Raw genomic sequence first — 23,517 nt, 5'->3', positions numbered from 1 at the left:
GTCTACTATTGGTTCCTGTCATTGCACAGATTTTTTTTATTTATTTATTTATTTATTTTTTTTTTTTTTTTTGTAGTTTCAAGATTCGAAGGAGGTTTGTCTTTTCAGCACCCCAAAATATTATTCCATATCTTATAAGTGTTATGAAATACGTGTGGTATACAGTTTTATTCACAGTTAAATCCGTTACTTTGTGTAGTACCCTCATTGCATAAACTAAACTATTTAATTTCTTCAGTAAACTGACCACATGTTCGGTCACTTGCAAGTTTTTATTTAAAGTTATCCCAAGAAATTTTACAGAATCAACTGTGGTCAATTCTTTACCTGAATATTCTATTTGTGATATACATTCAGTAGTTTGTTTGGTCCTGAAGTGTAAGATTTGGGTTTTTTCAAGATTTAATTTCATAGCATTATCTTTTATCCATTGTTCAAGTTTTTGTAGAGTCTGTTTCGTGGTCCTTACTAATTTGTCAGTGTTTTTGCAGCAGACTACAGCAGTTGAGTTATCTGCGTAAAGTATTGTATCTGTATTTACTTTGCTAGGCATGTCATTTATGTAATATAAGAACAGAAGTGGTCCTAATATTGAGCCCTGGCGCACGCTTGCTTGAATTTCTTCCCAGCTAAAGCAAGTTTTCTTTCCCTTTTGATGTATCACCACCCTTTGGTATCTGTTTTTGAGATAAGATGAAAACCATCTTATAGATTTTCCATGGAAGCCATAGGTACCCAATTTTTGGAGCAGTAGCTTATGGTTTACTGTGTCAAACACCTTTGAGAGGTCACAAAAAATACCAGATACACTTTGTTTGTTGTCAAGGCATTTACTTACTTTGGAGATTAGTTCATTTACAGCTTGTAAAGTGTTTCATCCCTTCCTAAACCCATATTGGTTATTGAGAATAATATTACCTTCCTTATTGTACTTTTCTAATTGATTACATACTATTCGTTCAACTATTTTAGAGAAAACTGCGAGTATAGACACTGGGCAGAAATTTACTAAATCATCTTGTTTTCCCTTTTTGTAGACTGGACAGACTTCAACATATTTCAGTCTGTCTGGAAAGCAGCCCTCATCAGCTGATTGGTTTATTATGTTACAGAGTTGAGGTGCAATGCTGTCACTTCCTGCCTTTATGATATTTGTTGAAATTTCATCCCATCCCACAGATTTAAGATTTTTTAGGGATTGTATGATGTTAGCTACTTCATGACATGATATTGCAGTAAATTTAAACTCTCTTGATTCCTGCAGTACTGCATCAGGTCTTATTTGTGGAAGTAAGAAATTATGAATTTTGTTTGTGGTTATGAAGTACTTATTAAATTCTTCACAGATGTGCCGAGTGTTAGTAACAGTATTCCAACCAATTTCTAGTTTGTAATTAAAATGCTTTGTTTCTTCAGTACCTGTTTCTTTCTTGACAACCTGCCATACTGCTTTTGATTTATTTGAGGCATTAGCTATATATTTACTGTTTGCCAATTATTTTGCTTGTTTAACTACCCGATCAAATATTGTTTTGCATTTGATTTTGTACCTGATAAATTCAGCATCATGGTTAGTTTTTGATTCGTTATGCATTTCCCTCTTTCTAATACTAGAGATCCTGATACCTTCCATAACCCATGTCTTACTTTTATTGTATTTATCATTTGTTGATATGAGGGGAAAGCTTTCACTGAAAATGTTCTTGAATTCAGATATGAAAGTGTTGTAATTATTGTTTACTGAACACTGGTTGCTGAAGGTCCAATGGGTTTCCTTTAATTTCAAGATAAATGTATTTATATTTGGCTGACTGAAATTTCTGACCAATTTCACTGTGGGCCTATATGTTTTGTCTATGTATGGCAATGATATAAAAAGTGCTGAGTCATCAGATATTCCTAAATCTAATACATGTTTTTGTGTATTCCCATAATTTTTGCTGCTCGCTATATTATCAATGCTTGTGGCAGAAGTGGCTGTTACCCTGGTGTACTCAGTAAAATTTGGTGTTAAGCCATTTGTAGCCAACAAATCCTTCAGGGTGGTAACAAATCTGTTTTCATCTCTTATATCTATATTAAAATCAGAACAAATTACAACCTTTTTATATGGTTTCCCTACCTGCAACCTACTTAGCAGAGTTTCAAATTTCTCTAGAAATGCCCTAGTAGCCCAATATTCTGGGACATGATATATGCTTATGATTAGTAAATCGTATTCAGACAGCTCAATGCAACAGCTTTCGAATACCTGTTCCTCATTTAAACAATCGAATGTCGTTTTGGCTTCGAAGATGTTGGATGAATGTTTCAAACATGATTCCCTCTGCCTGAGTCCTCAAAACTTTTCACCTACAGAGTAAACAAGCAAAAGCAACACTCCAAAATATGATCCTAGACGAGTCACCAACATACAGAAGTCATGTATGGATTGTGGCAGCCAAAATCAAAATCTTGAACACTACACTTCAGAAATGAACAGAAACCACCCGGTGTGCCACTACAAAAGATCTCACATGATCAGCTTCTGCTCTTTCATACACATTTGCTTAAACATAGTGTCACAGAACTGAAAAATCTCCTTAGACAGTGCAGTTTACACTCTATCAGTAATAGGCCCATAAGAGATCAAACCTGCCTCAGGAATGTTTCTGTCAATTTTAAGACTACGGAAGAATCATGTGATGTGACAGTGTTTCCATTTTTAGATCATAATTCTGTATGTTTAAATTACAGATGTAGGGCCCCTCTCAATAAGAGTAATAGAAGTAGGCATCTCGCAAAAGTTGTCATCACCACTCTTGTCACAGGTGACACAATGATAAAAGTCTCTGCTTAAAGAAACTGGTTTGGCCAAGTTACCATGACACACATTACACTTCCAATAATGATTTCTCAGTAAAAACAATATTTGATAGGTTCTTTAAAAGAATGTTTGGTATCCATTCCCATGTAGAAATGCAAAGTAAGTGACAAAGGCAGCAAAACCAAGGTTCCAAACAGATAAAATCCATGGTATACTAAACAGATCACTCTGAAAATCATGTTGTTGTACAATATATTTAATAGTCTGAAGACTAATCATGCAAGACTAGAATATATTGCATGCAGGAATGAGTATAAAAAAGCCATCATTGAAGCCAAAAAAGCGCACAATGGCAGCCATACTGATAATTCAGTCAATAACTGCAAAGCTGCAAGCAAACTATGCCACAAATGGGAAGAAACAAATAAATTAATATGTCTCCCCAAAGATTCAACAATTTTTTAAATTAAATCAGATTAAGAAGTAGGAAATGTCATTAAGTTACCAAACCTCATATCAGTTCCTCAAAGTTACTTTCAAAAACTGTTTGCAGATAATCAAGAAACACAAGTATGCTTACCTTCTCTGAGGTCTTGCCTAGTTTTGTTCTAAGAATAGTAAAACAAGCAGGTATATATCACAGTGATATTTTCCTGATGAGCTTAGAGCATCCAGAGTAGTTTCAGTATACAAAAAGGGAGATAAAGGCCCACTTTCAAGTTACAGGCCAATTTCTATAGTCCTAGCTTCTTCTGAAGTATTTGAATGTATTATTTAACAACAGTTATAGGTTTACTTTTAAAATCTATGTATAATTAGTGGATCACAATATGACTTAAGAAAAGTTTGTCAACTGTTAATACCATACACTGTAGTCAAATACCTACTTTGGTGTTTGAGGAAAAAGTCTTTGCTCAAGTTAATTTTTTGTGATCTAAGCAATGGCAGCCATAAACTATTAAAATCTTATCTAAAGAATCATAAGCAAGTTGTCTGTGTTTGCAAAAGAAATAATCAGCATAGAACAAGAATCTGTACTGTGCTCTTTCTTGTTCCTAATAATGTTTAATTACCTGTCCTCATTCATTAAATCCAATACAGACAACACTACTTTTCTTCACAGCTGTAATGATTTTAATCATCTTAAAACTAGTGTTGCTAAGACAATTGCTCAAGCACTCTATTGGTTTAAAGCAAATGGATTCTTGCTAAATGAAGATAAAACTCAGCAGACGGTATTTAGTGTGAATGACAAGCTTCCATCAGATGATCCAACTTATGTTAAGTTTTTGAAAGTATATTTAGATGATAAATTACCTTGGGGTCAAAATATACTATGTTTTAGTGAAAATCAAACAATGGAAACTCCAGGTAGGAATATCAACAACAAAAGGAAAAGACGGATTGTTGCTCACCATAAAGATGGCATGCTGAGTTGCAGATAGACACAACATAGCTTTTGGGCATGGGCAATATTGTTTTGATTTATGTTAACTTCCACTTTTTGGATGCCTTTTTTGTGTTTATGCTCTGTGTATTGTTGTTGTCCACCACACAATGTAAGCTATTACATATTTAAATAAACTTTGTACAGACAGACTTATAATTGAGCTTCATTTACAGTGCCTGAATATTCATTACAGGCCCAGGTGCATATATCTGTTTTCCATGTCATGGCACAGTTTTTCGGAACTATTGTGAGTAACAGCAAATTTGACATTATTGGCATTACGTCATTACGTTGGCGAGGCATGGTGGAACATTTTATGCATAAATGTTTGAGGTTGTTTGGAGGAGACAACTGTGTGGTGTGTAGATTGCAAATGGAACTGATACTCAGAGGAAAAGACTTTTGAGACATTGCCAGTGGCATAGGTAATAAGCCTCTGAAGGAGAAAGAAGATCAGGAAAACACGTAGCTGCAATTGGAGGCAAAAGCACAGGAATTTATTGTAATGTGGATGGAGGTAGCATCATTCACTCATTTACTTTCATGTAAGATGTAAGCTGGTATGTGGTCTAAACTGAAGACTGTGTGCAAGAGTGTGTCTACAGTGAGCATTCAACTACTCCAGCAAAAGTTTTCTCATCTCAATTTGGTGATGATGTGGTGGTTGCAGCTATGTCAAATATAAACGAACTTAACACTAAATTGAAGCAAGCTAGCAAACCACTTTCAGAGAAAATGATTATACCAAGGCCGTTGATGTCATTGCCAGGAAAAAATATATTTTCAGCATGGGAGTCTGTCCCCTTTGAAAAGCAAACGCTTAGTGAGTTAACTTTGGGATTCCTCATCGAGTAAAATAGAAACAATTAGTCCAGTCAGCTAGAGGTAGCTTTGGCTAGTGTAAACAGGCAGCAAAAAATTATCTGTTATGCTTGTGGTAATGAGGGCCACTTTGCAAAGGACTGTAAAAACCAACTGAAAATGAGAATCTGCAATTATTGTAAGAAAAGATACCATTTGAAGTCTATTGTAGGTTGTTGAAGCCCAAGGAATGCAAAAAAAGCTCAAGATGTAAATGTCTTTATGCATATGAGTCAAGGAGTTGACCTAGAAGATTACTGGTTCATGGCTACAGGTGCTATAGAGCATAAGGGCAATATTGGAGAACTGTTTAGCAACTGGACAGTTTGGTAAGCTCAAATGAAAGTTACTGTGAAACTTTGTGCATGGAACATGGTTAAATTTATCAGAACAGTACTTAGTGGAGTGCTTTTTGAGCCTGAAATGAAATTCAATCTGTTTCTGGTACATATTGTGTTGGACAATGATGTGTGTTTAGCGTCAAACAAGGAATGATGTGATTTCTTGAACAGTAAAGTTGAAGATCGTGCATTATCCGAATGTATCAATAACATGTACTCTTTGTTGTTTTCCCCAAATGGAACCCAATTAGAGCTGTTGATCATTACCTTGATGTGTACAGATAAAATGCACTCTATGGTTGAACATAATGACACTAGTGACTTTTCATTGGTCAGTATTGATAGTGGTCTGGTAAATTTGTCTAAACATGTTGCAACTGTTCCATCAGAGCATTACACACCAGAGAGAGCTCTTGTTATGTAAAGGACTGGACTTCATTGACCACTTTGTCACTTTTGAAGAGGGTTTGGCAGGAAACAACATCACCAGTTTTTCCCAGTCAGTTCACCAAGAGCTAATGCCCCACATGAATTGTTTCATGCAAATGTCTACAGATGCATTCGCTTAGAGGAGAGAGACATTTTTTGTTCTTGAAGGATTACTGCTCAGTTATCGCAAAGTATTCTTTATGTAACACAAGGATGAAGTTAGAGGTTGGCTCAGAAATTTTGTAGCAAAAGAAGAGAGCAAAACTGACCTGAAAATTAAAGTTCTAAGGAGTGATAATAGACTATAGTTAATTAACACTGAGTTCGGTACATTTTTTGTGTACACACCACTGCTAATTTGAAGTGCTGAAAGAGAAATGTGCAGCTTGGATGAAGCTGCCCATTCAATGATTTCAGGAGTGCTCAAGCATTTCTGGGGTGAAGCAGCTAACATGGCAGCTTTTGTACTGTACTGGACTGGTCCAAGTCCTGTGAGAGGTAAAACTCCTTTCTAAGCCTTTTATGGCAGAGAATTACCCTTAGAAGATCTGGAAATATTAGGGATTCATGTGTTTATTCTTATACTGAAAGAATGGAGATTGAAACAAGGCCCCAAAAATATGATAGGTTTATTTATGGGTTATGATTATGATGAGAAGTGGTACACAATATTTATACCTTCCACAAACAACTCTGAGGTGAGGTGCATCAGGATGTAGTTTACATGCTGTCAGCATTACCTGAAAGGGAGAAAAAAACTGATGTTTAACATATATAAAATTTCAGAATCCAAGTGGCAGAAAGCAGAAGAAATGAGGATTCAGGTTGCAAAAGAAAACAGAAGTCAGCTTAGAGAGGAACAAGAAATCAGTGAAGAGAGAGAAAAGAGAGATGATTCTTCCGAGGATGAAGAGGAAAATCCTGATAATAAGGCATACAATTGGAGACCCAGGAGAAATATTCAATACCCAAATTACTTACAGGATTACGAGTTGGGCTTGTTGACAGCAGGGAATGATGACAACCACAGAACCTATGCTGAAGCGATGTTTTGTAGTGCAATGCTGAAAAATGAAATATGACATAGCAAGAGAGCTGATTGCCCTAGAAGAAAATAATATGTGGGATTATGTATGCAAGCCAAATAATTGTAACATTTTTGACAGAGTGGGTTTTCAAGTGAAAAAGAGATGAGAAAGGTAATCTTGTTTCTTATTAAGCTCATCTTGCAGCTATTGGTATCCAACAGACACTGACTTATTCAGGTATATGTCGTCCAGTTGCAAAATTGACCTCAGTGACACTTTTTCTTAATTTATGTAGTGGGGATAACTTTCCTATCTATAAAATTTTTTGACTGTGCAGTAGATTTTATTTCACAATCTATATTTTGGCATTAAGCCATAATGAAGTGTTACACACATTATAAACCATTAGACGTTAGTAGAACCCAAGTCATCGTCAAAACATGTATCTTCAGTTATATAAACCAATTCTGTCAAAATAAATTTGAGAATGTTTGCATAATATGTGAATTTACTGGCAATTAACATACTCTGTTGATATGATTGTGGACCAAACCACCGGTCTACACTAAGCAGCCAGTGACATATGTTATATAATGACTGGCTTAGGAATTGTAAGAAGTGATTTGTAGTAGTATTGGTATATACAGATAGAAAATAGCCATAAAACATACTTGTTCACATTGATGATCTACTGATAGCTTCAACTTCCAAAAGTGAAACTGACAATTTAAAGCTAAAAGTTTTAGGTCTGATTAGGAACTAGTTGGGAACAGATGTTTTTCAAAATTTAAGAGAGTATACAATTACTATTTGTCGATGTACCCATCTTGAAAAATCATTGCAAGTTTTTGATATGATTGAATGTAATTCTGCTACAACTCCCATGGAGGAAAATTTTGATCACAGTGTGTTAGAAAAAGAAAAATCTGAAAAAGAAGACAATGATAAAAGATATATACCATGTTAGGTTCTGGACCAGATGTTTGCGTGGCACAGGTACAAATCATGTACAAGTCTGGACTTGTGGAATGCCTTATTGCATGAACCCTAAAACTGAGTCTGTTATGTGCTAGAGATAAAAATTGTACTTATCCTATAATTGGTTATGTTCACTGTGACTGAGTTGGTAATGGAGAAGATAGAAAGTCCACAGGAAGTTATCTTTTCAAAGGTTTGGGTTGTTGTGTTTCAAAGGCATCTAAGAGGCAACTCCCAGTCTCTTATCATCAAAAGAATCAGAATTTTTAACTGAAAGTAGCAAAGCTTGTTGGCTGAGTAATTTTTATTATAGTCTTTCTCACTGTCAAATAGCTGTTTTATTTCATGAAGATAATGCCAGTAACAAGCCTTTATCCATCACAAACTTAAGCACATGGAAGTCAAAATTTTATTTTTTAGGGAGAAAGTGTTTGCTGAGGAAGTTCCGTTAAAGCATATTAACATAAATGAGGAACAAGCTGATGTCCTGACAAAGCCACTAGGTAAAATAAAATTTGAAACATTTAGAGCCTTGCTAGGACTGACTTAAATCTTGCAATTTAGTTTTTACCACAATGATAATTAACATTGAGGGAGGGTGTTAGTGATACAATGTCAATGTTGTTTCAAGGCAGCAACACTTGGTTTTCATTTTGTGTGTGTTAATTTCCATTGTTCAGATTTTTTAAATCCTGTGTGTGTGTGTGTGTGTGTGTGTGTGTGTGTGTGTGTGTGTGTGTGTGTGTGTGTGTCATCATCATCCGCTATTGAGTGTAAGCTATTGCATATTTAAATAAACTCTGCACAAACAGACTTATTATAGAGCTTCATTTACAGCACCTTACTATAAACATCAGTGAACTCACAGGACACGAATTACTTAATAAGCTTCCATAATCTGTACAAGATTTTACCAGAACAATTGCTAAAGCAAACACTGCATGACTGGTTAGATGTGCACCCATTCTATGATATAAAGGAATTCATCAATGGTGACTTAAAAATGTAATGTTAATAACTAGCCTACTGTTTCTTAACTGTCAACTGTATTATATAGTAATGTGTGACATTGTTTATAGCTGTAATGCCTAATGACAATAAAATTATTATTATTCACAGAGTACCTCTGTTCCACCTTCCTACACAGTGCTCCCTCTAAAATAGTGAACACACAAATCAATCAAGCATGTGGCTCATTATAGGGTGTGTTTTCCCCACCATCACACACTCACTAGTTGCTGGTCCCAAGTAATATTTAACCACCACCAACACATGGACAAGAATAACAAAAACGAATCCAGAATGATCAATTCACTAAAAATTTTAATTAGCAGAACCCCAGTGTCTGATTGTACAATGGCTTGGGACAGATATGTGGAGCATTGCTGCATCAATGGGCATGGAAGCCTCTTCCTCAATGTGATTATAGTTAAGAGCAGCAAATGGTGCACCACATGACATTTGAAGTTCCCTCAGAGGATTCAATCAATGGAAGACTTACAGCTTCTGGCAGGATTTAAAACCTGGATTTACAGCTATGATCCCATTATGAACAACTGTATATATCTATTGTAAGTATCATATAGTATCTCCTGCTGTCATCAAACAAAAATAACTTAAGGATGCTTTAAATTTCAGGCTTTATTACAACTGAATCTCAAAACTAAATATAAATTCATGCTTCAGTTTTCTTTGACAGTTCAGCTTCACCAGTGAAGTATTCACAGACTTCACTGGTGAAGTCACTGACCCTGTTTCCTTCAGTGTAAAAGTAGGAGGAAGAAATTTGGAACCCTGTAGATGTAACTATTTAGCAAGTTATTGACAAACATATAGGGAAGCAAGAGAACATTCGAATAGAGAAATAGAAAGCCTGGTCTCAATGTGGCGTAGTTAAATTTGATTACCAAGATCAGATTTTGCTACTGGACCATCTTTATTGTGTAGTCTATACGAATTAGCAAAAAGTCTGTAATTGCAGAAACATGTGTAGCCCGTGTAAGTTGCACAATATTTTCATAATATTGTTGCATTCCACCCTGTATTTTCCATTGTTTGATCCATTAAGTTGCATCTGACAATCTGTGTCTGCCACTGTAATAGTTTTATTTAAACAAATCTCCATAAATATACATATTATTGCACATCATTTAAAGTGTTTTTCTGTACATTTAATGTGTAATATAAATCCTAGTATAATAATTTTAACTGTGGAAATTTTTCACACAAGCACAAAAATGGAAGACATATATTGTTCTCAACACGAGACAATTTCAGATAAGTACACTAAAATATTGGCAATACATATGGTAACTATATTAGTGCTGTGTATAGCTTATTGCCAAACTTCAGTCTTTTCTGAATATTCAATGATCACAGATGGCCTTAATCAACAAGTAAACATAGTGGATGGTATCTGCTGTCACTGCTATTACAAAGTATTTGAATTCTTTACAGTTGATGGCTTTTCACTAATCATATGAATGTAATTCATTACAGAATATGAAAACGCATTATTTTCTCTTTATTGATTTGAAACACGTAACAAAAGCAAGTGTGTTTGCACTTTTATACTGTGTAGCAGGAACTGTCAATCCAGTCTTCGTAATTGCTACCAATAAACACAACGTTTAGCTCTTTCATTGATATTCCCTTCATTTACCGCCAGGTCGAAGCAAGTGAACATCTCACTTATTTTGACTATGTGAAAACTCAGACTCCTGCGACCAGCAGGTTCAGAGGCTGTAAGAAAAATAATGGTTCTTGATTGGTTCTCAACTACTAAACAAGTGCTATAGAAGATTATGAAATAGGACACTTACTTATCATGTTGTAAAAAGTGCAGTACGTTAAGCAGAAAGCTGAAAAATTTTATTGCGTTATGGAACATTCATAACATGATGGTGCTACTCCACAGAAATTGTCCTGTCTTTCACGTCTTTTGACGTGCAACAGTCCTTGATTTACTCTCAAACTGATGTATCACAACCATTCAGCGGCGCTTATCCCATTTTCAAGAAAGCGCGGCTCGTTTATGAGAGCGCCTTATTTTGTCCTTATCTGCATAGCATTTTGTTCGCAAATTTTAATGCTCATCACTCCCGTGTAATGTGCACACTTTGCCTTTTTCGTCTTTGCCACCATGACGCCCAACAACAGTACTTAAGTATAATCCCCGCCGAACATAATGACAGTACCAACAGCGACCTTCCGTTCCGTCTTAAATTATCTGACACTTTTGATTGCGCCAGCGCTGTTTCTGAGTATTTCAAGCTATTATTCAGTCACTTCGCTAATACAGCTGACACGCCAGAGACTATATATGTTTCTGTGTTCCAAAGTCAACATTCACATTTTGCTAATCGATCATGTCGCTAAAGAGCACACACGGGCTGCAGATCCGTACTACGACTTGTTTGAGTACAGTTATTAAATGTGAAGTAGTTGTATGTGTTTGTTTCCTTGTTTTTTTTTTCATGCCCACATAAACATTTTACGATTGAATTTATGGTCATTCTTGGAGCACGAACCATTGTGTAATTATTTTTAGAAGGACTTCAAATAATTATAAAAGTAGCTGAAAATAGCAAAAGTAGTATCCATCTATGAAAAAGACGACCAGCGCCGTATGGGTAACTATAAGATTGTGCCACTGACAGGTTTTTCAACAATTATTGGAAAGTATTTGTTTCGCAACTGCTGCATATTAGTTTCCTGCGATAAAGTAACACTCAATTAAAAACTATTAGATGTTTTTTATTAAACTGAAGGGCGTCAGAGAACAACTGAATAAAAAACACCTGTTTTACTCTTTGATGGTACAGCACTTAACGCAAGTCACACAGAGAATCATTAAAATTGCAATCTTAACACCCCTCCCCAATTTAATGATTTTACATTTAACGTTAACAAAAATTAAAATAAACCCATCAAGCTCCTCAAAGTTATGAATCTAGGAGCTGGTAAGCCTTTGGTAAAAATATCTGCAATCTGATCCTCCGAATGTACATGCTCGGCTGTGATGATCCTGTGGTGGTGAAGTTGACTCACAAAATTATATTTAACATTGACATGTCTCAACCGTTGATGTTCCCATGTTTTCAGTATCCGTATACAGGACTGATTATCCTCAAATATACGAATTGGTAGCTGGAGTGGAATTTGAATATCGTCCAGCAAATATTTCACCCAGAGTAACTCAGCTGCAGCTGTCGCTAGAGCTACATATTCTGCCTCTGCTGAAGACAAAGCAACACTAGTATGTTTCTTTGTTGCCCAACAGACGGTGTTTCCAAAACATTTTAATAGATAACCAGAGGTAGATCTTGGGTCTTCTTTTCTATTGTGGTTTGCATCAGCATAGGCCAGAAGGACTTCTTCATTCCCCTTTTGATAACGTAGTCTCATATTGACAGTTCCTTTGATATACCTCAAAACTGTTTTTAAGCTTTTCCAGAGTTGTTACAATGGACTGTTTTGGTATCTGCTCAAGAAGTTGACCACAACACACAAATCAGATCTTGTTCTGACATTGCGTACATCAAACATCCAGTCAACTTTCTGCAGGGTTTGTCGACCATTTTTCCTTCCTTGATTTCCAGTTTAACTTCCATAGACGTCTTGGCAGGATTACAATCTTGCATGCTGAATCGTTGTAGCAAATTCTTCAAATATGATGCTAGGATCAGATATATTTCTCCATTGTTATTAGAAATCTCTATTCCCAAGTATGATTGCGGTTCTGCCAGTTCCTTTATTTTGAACTTCTGCTTTAATTTAAATTTCACTCTGTCCATTTCCTCTTTATTATTTCCTGCCATCAAAATCTCATCAACATAGAGCACAATATAAATGACAACTTCCTTTAAAATCGTATAGCAAAGGCATTTGTCTGCTTCTGACTGAGTGAATCATATACACATAAGAAAGGTATGAATAGAGTGATTCCATGCTAGGGGAGCTTGGTGCTTGCTTTAAGCTGTATAAAGATTTCTGTAACCTTCAAACCAAACCAATTGTGTCTTTCAGTTCTTCTGGAATACGCACTTCTTCAGGAATAGTCGTGTATATTTCCTCCTTGAGTAATCCGTGAAGAAAAGCGCTGGCGACATCAGATTGTTCCAGAACCAGTCCTAGTTGGTTTGCAATAACTACCATTATTCTAACAGTTGCAAGTCGAGCCACTGCTGCATATGTTTCATCGTTGTCAAATCCCCTTTTCTGTGAACATCCTTTTGCCACAAGTCTTGCCTTGTGTCTTATGATATTGCCATCCCTGTCCTTTTTTAATTTGAACACTCACTTACTGCCAATAGTCTTCCTTCCAGGTGGCAATTTAACAAAGATCCAAGTTTTGTTCTCCTTTATAGAGTCAGTTTCATCCTGTACAGCTTTATACCAGTATCACTTATCTTCACGATTTGTAGTTTCCTTGTAACTTTTCGGTACATTATCCACAAATGAATCAGCATTGAGTGCAAGAACAGCATAGTCTTTCAGATATTTAGGAGGGTTCCTCTTCCTTGTAGAACACCGAACAATTTTCGTTTCTCATAAATTTTCAGCTTCCTCTTCGTCACAGGTCAGTTCAGGTGTGGGAATTCTTTCATGATCACCATCACTTAGTTTGGCATCTTCTTCGACAATGTCTTCTTCATTATCATCCTTCTCGGATGATTCCTGTACAGATTCTGGGATCCAGTCCTCAGCTGGTTTACTTTCAAAGTCAAATCTTCGTTTGTAGAAAACAATGTTCCTTCCTGTGACTATTTTTCCTTCCTCTGGGCGCCAAAGCCTGTAACCATTAGGACAGCAACCAGTGAAATAGCATTTTAAGGACTTGCCTTCAAATTTCCCTGTTCGCAATTCCTTTGGTACCAGTAGATAAGCAATACATCCGAACACTCTCAACTTACTCAAATTAGGTTTCTTGTTATACCACAAAGCTGAAGGCACCTTTCCTTCGAAAGCCGCGGTAGGACTTCTATTAAGCAGGTACACAGCAGTACGGACAGCTTCTGACAAGAACATTTTATCTAATTTACACTGAAGTAGCATACTACGAGCTTTCTCAATAATAATTCGGTTCATTCGCTCTGAAACACCATTTTGCTGAGGAGTATATCTGATTGTAAACTCAAACGATATTCCTTGTTCTTCAAAAAAATGTTTAAATTTATTTGACATGTATTCACGACCACTGTCACAGTGCAGTCTGCTAATCTTCGAGTTGGAATGAGCTGTAGCCATGACACGAAACATCTTCAGATAGCGAGTTACCTCTGACTTCGATTCCAGTGCATAGGCCACTGTGAAATGTGTAAATTCTTCAACGAATGTGAGCATATACTTCTTTCCGTCAGATGATTCAGATGCAACTGGCCCACACAGATCACTGTGGACCAACTGAAGATGTCTGGGTGCAAATTTCCTATTGTGATTGCACGACAGCTGTGACACAATTTTGACACAATTTGAACATTGTTCTGTGAGTATTGTTGACGTGTGACTGGAGGCATTTAATGTTATCATAAGTCAAATGGCCTAATCTGCTATGTTACAGTTTCGCATTAGTTGCAGTTGAAGCAGCTGATAAGGCTTTTCATTGCAAAAAATTTGGAACAGATAACTGAGATTCATTCCTATTTGCAACGGCAACAGTTTCTTTTCCTTTTTTAATTAAACCATGAACCTTTCCAAATGTGATATTAAAACCATTCATTTGGAGTTTTCTAACTGGCAGCAAATTATAATTAAGGTCAGGCACAGATAAAACATCTGTAGTCGTCATCTGGATTCCTTTCCTTTTACCATACTAGTGACTTTAATTTCTACTTTTACTTTAGCCTCAAGAAAAATGCCTGACTGAGCTACTCTAACTTTAATTGGCTGTTCCAGTTTTCTTAAATTAGTGAGAGCTATCTTACTGTTAATCAGATGTTCCATTGCTCCAGAGTCCAAGAAACAATTTATGTTGTTCATTGCCTGATCTTCACTTCATTCCGGAAAAAAAAATCTTTCTCTTTGACATTAGCTACAGCCACAGAGTTGCTGATTCCTGAGTTTTCCTGAGTTGTTGTTTGATACCTTCACTCTACAATTAGCAAAAATGGTTCAAATGGTTCTAAGCACTATGGGACTTAACTTCTGAGGTCATCAGTCCCCTAGAACTTAGAAGTACTTAAACCTAACTAACCTAAGGACATCACAAACATCCATGCCCGAGGCAGGATTCGAACCTGCGACTGTAGCGATCACTCAGCTCCAGACTGCAGTGCCTAGAACCGCTCGGCCGCTCTGGCCGGCCTACAATTAGCCCTTTTGTGTCCAGGCTTCGCGCAACGGTGACAAGTAAAGTTGAAAGAAGATCCTTGTTGACTTCTTGTTTTACTGGTGTCTGACGAATCCTCTTTTAGATACCGTTGAGTCAGAAAAGCTGTAAGAGGCGATGTATCATAATTTTTGTTTTTCTCGACGACTCCCTTCCGCTTCGATTCTTCATCCAGTAGCCTATTTTTTGCTAAGCTCAGTATCAAGTCTTTCATTGTGAGCGTTTCGATTGGAGTGACCACTACGTTGTATACTGTAGGCATCGTGAAAGCAAATGGCACACACTGTCCGTTTCTTCGACAGTAGCTCCAGTCGAACGTAAATCACGAATACGTTTATCAAACTTAACTAGCAAATCATTTGTTGCGTTAAGTTTAATAGTTAACAATAGTTTCTCAAAAGAAGTTGACCAGCAATTCCTTTTCTCTCGAACATATTGCACAGAGAGGTCCTTAAATCAAAAGATGTTACCTTATCTTTCGCGTATTCCAAGTGACTGTCGGCAATGCGTTGAACCAGATCAGACATATATTTACGATCTTGTTTAGCCGTTTCAGCCAATCGTGTTTCCTTTGTGACACATTGCGTGGTCTCCTCTCCATCGACAAATTCCACCTTTGTGAGATAATTCGCTTGCCCAAATGGTAATAGTTCCTCAAGGAGAATCTACATCCTGAATTTCCAGTTATTGAAATTTGTTCTGTCGAATAAAGGAATATGATATTTTTCCGCTTCAGTTGCCATCTCGGCTTAACTATACGTGAGAGTACACTTAGGGCCAGGTATTTATCACAGATTCCGTTTATTTAAAACAAACCTGGGCCCATAACCTGTTGTATTTTAGTTTCTTACGATAAAATAACACATGTAAAGCTAAAAACTATTAGATGATTTTTATTAAAATGAAAGGCATAACAGAGCAACTGAACAAAAAACGCCTGTTTTACTTTTTGATGGTTCAGCACTTAACTCAAGTCATACAGAGAATCATTAAAATAGCAATCTTAACAGAAAAATAGCGTATGATACTGTTCCAAGAAAATTACTTCGGAGAGCACTACATATGGCAAACATAAGCCCTTCCTTGATTAAAATAATACAAGAGATGTATAAAGATAACATTTGCCAAGTGAAAGTTGGTAATAAACTTTCACAAAAATTTAGAACAAGCAAAGGTATTTTACAGGGCTGTCCCATGTCACCATCATTGTTTAAAATCTATATAGATATTAGCCTTAGAACATTGTCTCGTGAATGTAATAGTATAGGATTAGAAAGAAGAGAGGGAGTGAAGCATACATGCATAAAATCATATTACCTATAGTAAGTGTGGGAGTCATTGACTCTATCTAATACGTGTCATCCAATTAATTATCATTTGATATTTTATACAAAAGTATTAGATGTCTACTGTAGGGTTTTATCTTAACTCTTTTAATTTAAAAAATCACATACTTGACACAGGCAACAGAAACATACAGTATACCACTTGAAAAATATGTATAACACTGACACCTAAGTATAAAATGTGGCATCAGGCCATACAGAATGTAAATATATCACGCTCAGAACTAGTGACATGCGCTGATTGATTGAAGAGCAGAGGCACTTGCCATAACCCACCTCTAATACTGGTGCTCCTGCACATTACATATATATATATATATATATATATATATATATATATATATATATATATATTGCTGCAATGAGCAGTATGTGTGATTTCACTATTGTTCAATTCTTTTATCTTTGCGGTTCGCGCATGCCCGGTCAGACGTGGGAGAGTGCTGCTTTGCCAGCTGTACGCGCCAAGAGAAGCAGCGCCATAGTATAGTTCGCAAACTTACGTTTAGGGAGGAGCGCGCAGTTTATGAACAATAGCCACCACGGCCGCATTAACCCTTTCGCTGCTACAGAGACGTGGTCCCCGCATTCCGCGATGTACGCGATTTTGTCATCATTGCACTGCTCGCCTCTGCAGATACATGGTGTTTCGACTGCTTTGACACATTTTATCATTAGATTTCACAAAAACTATTTGGCCCAAAAATTTGATTTTTACACATCTTCTTGACTGATACCTTCCCCCCATAAATGACTTAATTTTGTTTCGATGTTCAACGCAGTTATGTACAGCATTAGATGTAGTAAACCGTTGCACGAAATTCTGAAGAGTTTCCAGAGGTAAAAGTCCATAGCGTATATTTTCCATATCGTCGATTTTAGTTGCCGCTAGAAATTTCAAAAAATTACATCCAAACGAATAAAATTCATGAAGTAAGACACTTCGATATTGTTTTTAAATAAAGAAAATATTAAGCACCGATCAAGGTTTGAACTCAGAACCTATCGATTGGCAGAAATTCATTTTAATCAGTACGCTAACGCAGCTCGTCATTCAATACATCACCCAGGGGATTTTAAAATATAACGCAAAATACAGACATACGCTGTTCGTATGTTTATGAATTACTCACATTTCGTCGAAGTACAATAGGAAATAAACAATTACTGCCGTTCTTTATTACGAAAAAGCGGTTAGTGAGAATGATACAAACACCTTTCCTTGCTGTCGCCTGAATTAGGAGGCTTGTTGCTTGTTTGGTATAATTAATTAATAGAATATGAAGCAATTGGTATAAAGAATGCTTTTTCCAAACTTTCTATAAAAGAAAGTCTGCTATCAAGACATTGCTTTTGTTCAATTACTTTATTTAAGACCGAACATTAGTAAAACTGAAGACACTCGTCCGTGGTCTGCACTGCAATCGAGCTCTGGCAACGTCGTTCTCTGTTCATTGGCTGACTGTGTTTTGCAACGTCAGATGTGCAGAACGAACCTAAACTCGGCCGCTGTCATAAATGACGCGCACTTTAGTACATGTTATTAGCAGAATTAAAATATTAATTAAATAGTTGAAAAAAGGTAGGGGTGAAGGGGGTAAAAGAAGAGTGTCATTGAAGTCATATGGCTTATAAAGGACCTAAAATCTAAGGTGAACAGAGCAGACATTTTACAAAATATGTAAACCGAACAAGCAGCACTTGTGCATAAGTAGACAACTATAACTAGCATGAGTATCAAAGCAGAACTACTGCAAAGGACATTATCACTGTACAAGAGTCTCATCACTAGACATAGCCAACTGATGACTGTCATGCTGGGCTACTGTAAAAGAACACAATGAGACAAAGAAAAGGCATATATTGGAAGACAAATGCAACTTATGAACAGAGGGAAGTAACTGGGTATATCATCACTGGTAAAGCGTCATGCTAAAGGGGAGTGCTCATACCGTTAAAGCATGTTATATGAACAAAAAGTGGCTGTTGCAAAATAACTAATGAAATAGTAAATGAAGCCTCACTAACCAGTGTGTATGTCTAAAATCACAGTTTGTAGGTAGAATAAAAACGCACTGAAAAATGAAAATGAGGGGGGGGGGGGGGGGAGGAGTGAGGGACGAAATAGGTCCAAAGTGGTACTTTACTAAATTGCTCACTACCATCCAACTGTGGATTATAAAGTAGATTGTAAAATGAAATATATTCTTACTGAACACAGAATTATGAGGAAAACCCACACTATGTGGGAACCAACACCAGGTGGTGAGCTTGATTACTCGGCTAGAAGCAGATGCTTTAAGTCTGCCAGGAAATGTCTACTTACAAGCTGAAGCTGATCATTTAAAATGTACCATTGTTTCTAAGTGTTTGAAAATTTCAAGCTCTTCCCACAAATGTAATCTATTCACTTTTACTCCTTTACGTAAGATTATGGTACCTTCTAAATCCTTTGGAGGAATTATGCACATGACTACTTTTCTTTCACAACAGATGTGTGTAATATTTCACCTTGATTACTCTACCAGTTTGTCCCATGTAGTTACTTGGACAATTACTGAAGATCATTTTATAAATACCAGAATCTGAGAACGGATCATTAGCATTTTTGATAGTATTCACAAGATGTTTCTTTAGGTTATTATTCGTAGAAAAAGTTACCTTCCTTCACTAATTGCGTTTAATGCTATAGGACACATTGCCTTAAAACGGGATGGAAATGAATTTTTTACTGTCTTATTTACTGTAAGTGGATGTGTTACCTTGTAGAATCAAATTTTTTGGGTAGTTCTGTTACTGAGTAAATGATTTAGGAGTCATAATCAGAATAGACATCATGATCATGTGACTAATTTATAAGTTCAAAGCGACCTAGAGTTCAGTCCAGTGTTACACATTTTAACACAGAAATTAAGAAAAAAAAAACGCTCAGAATCTGCGACATGTGTGTTGGATTAGTAAGCATCTGTCTGCTTCACAGTACAGTCCAATAGCCGTTCAGATACATGTTTACACAAACCCTGGACTGGTTTCCCATGGGAAAATGAGAGGGAAATTTTTCTTAGGGAACTTATGCTACATCTACATTGCATGATAATTATAATGAGTTAAACTACATCTATTATTCCTACATGGTATGTGCCTCAAGCTAATGAGCTAATCCCATAACGTGATAATACTTTACATAACACACCACGAAAAACGCGTTTGAGAATGTGAATTATTTCCCAAAATGTGTTGTGCAAGCTGATGGATCCACCCTGAACAATATTCCGGATGTAATGTTGGTGGATTCACTTTCCTTGCGTTTGGGATAGATAGATCCACCAATGTTTAGTCTGGGGTAGTGTCAAGAAGTGGATCCATCTGTGATATGTCTGGAGGGGTAGGGAGTGCAAACCCCCAGGAGAAAGCGACACATAACTGAGCTATGTGTGCTTGTAACAGGAGAAAGCCAACGTTACAAAATAATGGTTCAAATGGCTCTGAGTACTATGGGACTTATCAGGTCATCAGTCCCCTAGAACTTAGAACTACACTACTGGCCATTAAAATTGTTACAGGAAGAAGAAATGCAGATGATAAATGGGTATTCATTGCACAAATATGTTATACTAGAACTGACATGTGATTACATTTTCACACAATTTGGGTGCAAGATCCTGAGAAATCAGTACCCAGGAAAACCACCTCCGGCCGTAATAACGGCCTTGGTACGCCTGGGCATTGAGTCAAACAGAGCTTGGATGGCGTGTACAGGTACAGCTGCCCATGAAGTTTCAACATGATACCACAGTTCATCAAGAGTAGTGACTGGCATATTGTGATGAGCCAGTTGCTGGGCCACCCTTGGCCAGACGTTTCCAAATGGTGAGAAATCTGGAGAATGTGCTGGACAGGGCAGCAGTCGAACATTTTCTGTATCCAAAACGGCTCGTACAGGATCTTTAACATGCGGTCGTGCATTATCCTTCTGAAATGTATGATTTCGCAGGGATAGATTGTATGGTAGAGCCACGGGTCGTAACACATCTGAAATGTAACGTCCACTGTTCAAAGTGCCGTCAATGCGAATTAGAGGTGACCGAGACATGTAACCAATGGCACCCCATACCATCTCGCCAGGCGATATGCCAGTGTGGCGATGGCGAATATACGCTTCTAATGAGCGTTCACCGCGATGTCGCCAAACACGGATGCGACCATCATCATGCTGTAAACTGAACCTGGATTCATCCGAAAAAATGACGTTATTGCATTCGTGCACCCAGGTTCGTCGTTGAGTACACCATCGCAGGCGCTCCTGTCTGTGATGCAGCATCAAGGGTAACCGCAGCCATGATCTCAGTGCTGATAGTCCATGCTACTGCAAACGTTGTCGGACTGTTCTTGCAGATGGTTGTTGTCTTGCAAACGTCCCCATCTGTTGACTCAGTGATCGAGACGTGTTTTCACGATCCGTTACAGCCATGCGGATAAGATGCCTGTCATCTCGACTGCTAGTGGTATGAGGCCTTTGCGATCCAGCACGGCTTTCTGTATTACCCTCCTGAACCCTCCGATTCCATATTCTGCTAAACAGTCATGGGATCTCGACCAACGCGAGGAGCAATGTCGCGATACGATAAACCGCAATCGCGATCGGCTACAATCCGACCTTTATCAAAGTCGGAAACGTGATGGTACGCATTTCTCCTCCTTACACGAGGCATCACAACAACGTTTCACCAGGCAACGCCGGACAACTGCTCTTTGTGTATGAGAAATGGGTCGGAAACTTTCCTCATGTCAGCAGGTTGTAGGTGTCGCCACCGGCGCCAACCTTGTGTGAATGCTCTGAAAAGCTAATCATTTTCATATCACAACATCTTCTTCCTGTCGGTTAAATTTCGCGTATGTAGCACGTCATCTTCGTGGTGTAGCAATTTTAATGGCCAGTAGTGTACTTCAACCTAACTAAGGACATCACACACATCCATGCCCGAGGCAGGATTCGAACCTGTGACCGTAGCGGTCGCTCGGATCCAGACTGGAGCGCCAACATTACAGCTCCATGCATTATGAAAAATCATCCCCTAGCTTTAAATGTCTATGTGCTTTGTGATTTTTGATATTTATTAATGAATGTCGTTGTGGTTTGTTACAGACTCCCTGAGAATACCATGACTGTCCGTGGCATCGTCTTACAGCGAACTATGAGAAGGTAGGAAAGCTGACTTCACAAGAACGTGCCTAGGTCGCTACATTGTTTGAAGCCTGGCGATCTGTAGCCATTGTTCAGCAGGGGTGGCGGGATGTTTACGGCCGTCATGCTACACATCATGCTAAAACCATCAGGAATAGTCACATCAAGCTAATGACAGCTGGGTCAGTTATGGATAGAACACGAGAAGAACGAACTTCGGTAGTGTGATTTCTGGAAAATGTAGCAGCAGTGAGGGACATCTTCACTCACAGTCCTGGAAAGTCAACACGCCAGGCATCTCATGAGAGTGGAATCAACAAGCACATGGCACATATAGTGTTAAAGAAGGAAATCCTGGAAACCCCAGTCTGTTCAAGATTTATCATTGAAGGACTATGACAGGCGGATGGAATATGGAGAAATTATGCTCTCGTGACGTAACGCGTGGCTGGAGTTGTTCAACAACATCATTTGGTCGAACAGGCGATGTTTCAAGTTGGGGGATTCATCGATCGACCCAACTACCGTTACTGGGCAGTGAAAAGTCTAGAAATGACAACTGAAAAATCACAAAGTCAACCAAAATCGACAGTCTAGTGCAGTCTGACTGCAGATCGTTTCATCTGTCCATCAATTATGCAAGACAAATTGAAAAATGACCAGTATTGCCAGCTCAGCTCCACTGACTCCCTGTAAAAGAATCTTAATACTAACTAAATTTAGTGGAAGGGGTCCAAGGCTTTCCTATTTTTAGTTAGCTGGTAAAATAACGTCGAAAAAGCAGTTAAGTTGACCATTGTAAATTTTATTCTACTCACAAAACGTTGTTTATAAATTGCACTATTGATAAAAGGAAGTGTTTTAATACAGGATGGTAAAAACCAACTGCGTTCAACAAAAATGTGAACGAATATTCCCTGAATGGGTTTCCAAGCTCTACAATGGATTGAAGGATGACCTATGCCATATCACATCTATAGTCTAGGTTTAAATGAAGTTTCACAAAAGAGAAAACTATCAAAATGGTCTACAGTGACCCTCAATCATCTTTAATGACTTATCTAACTTGTCGTAAATTACAGTGGCTGATGTGGCTTCTCAATAACTATATAACAGAAAAATCATCGCGTTTCAGATTTTTGCTTCAAGTGGTAAATGTGAACACCATGAGCTTTAATTTACGATCGACACTAGTATTATGCAAAAAGGGGGTGTAACAGACGAGACTTATGCAGTTCTGAGTGAAGCTTTATGCGCTGTTATGCGGCATCGCGTGCGTTCATTACCTTGTCGGTGTTTAAGCAGCGTCAGGGCGGCAGCGGCCGGCGCAGCAGCCATCCAGCTCGCCGTCTCGGAACTAACTCTCTAACTTCTCCTTACTACAATTTACCGAAGTTAGTTAAAAAAAACTATCTGGCTATGTTTTCATCTGACCAATCAGGGTCTCAATGTTAACCTTAAGCTCCGCCTACAAAAATTCTGTCTATCCAATGAGAAACGTTATACTTTTCGTGGTGGGGCAATGTTTTTAAAGTTTGCAACGTAACAGAGATGCGCAAAAGTCTCACACTAAAACCTGCAGCTGGTGCGGTCCTTTTAGCGTTATTGTAAGATCTATACTGTTCTTTTGGAGTGCTCTAGCTTTCAACATGGGCTGGGGGTGGTCCTTGATGTAACAGAGACGCGAAATGTCTCACACTAAAAAGTGTGGGTGATGTGGTCTTAGCGGTAGGCTGGCGACGTGGGTGTCAGGTCTGTCCCTT

At 37.7% G+C, this 23,517-nt stretch overlaps 1 long non-coding RNA gene across 1 annotated transcript; it reads right to left on the bottom strand.

Annotated features, from left to right (window-relative positions):
* Positions 1–9,974: 9,974 nt before the first annotated feature.
* On the bottom strand, positions 9,975–11,217 carry LOC126271891 (uncharacterized). The gene is made up of 2 exons (XR_007549155.1): positions 10,716–11,217; positions 9,975–10,635 (listed from the first exon to the last, which is right to left on the bottom strand). It is a non-coding gene; the product is annotated as an uncharacterized LOC126271891 (long non-coding RNA).
* Between the last annotated feature and the right edge of the window lie 12,300 nt (positions 11,218–23,517).

The sequence above is a fragment of the Schistocerca gregaria genome, chromosome 5 (genome assembly GCF_023897955.1).
Source record: "Schistocerca gregaria isolate iqSchGreg1 chromosome 5, iqSchGreg1.2, whole genome shotgun sequence".
Classification (NCBI taxonomy): domain Eukaryota; kingdom Metazoa; phylum Arthropoda; class Insecta; order Orthoptera; family Acrididae; genus Schistocerca; species Schistocerca gregaria.
This window is presented reverse-complemented; position numbering and strand designations above follow the sequence as displayed.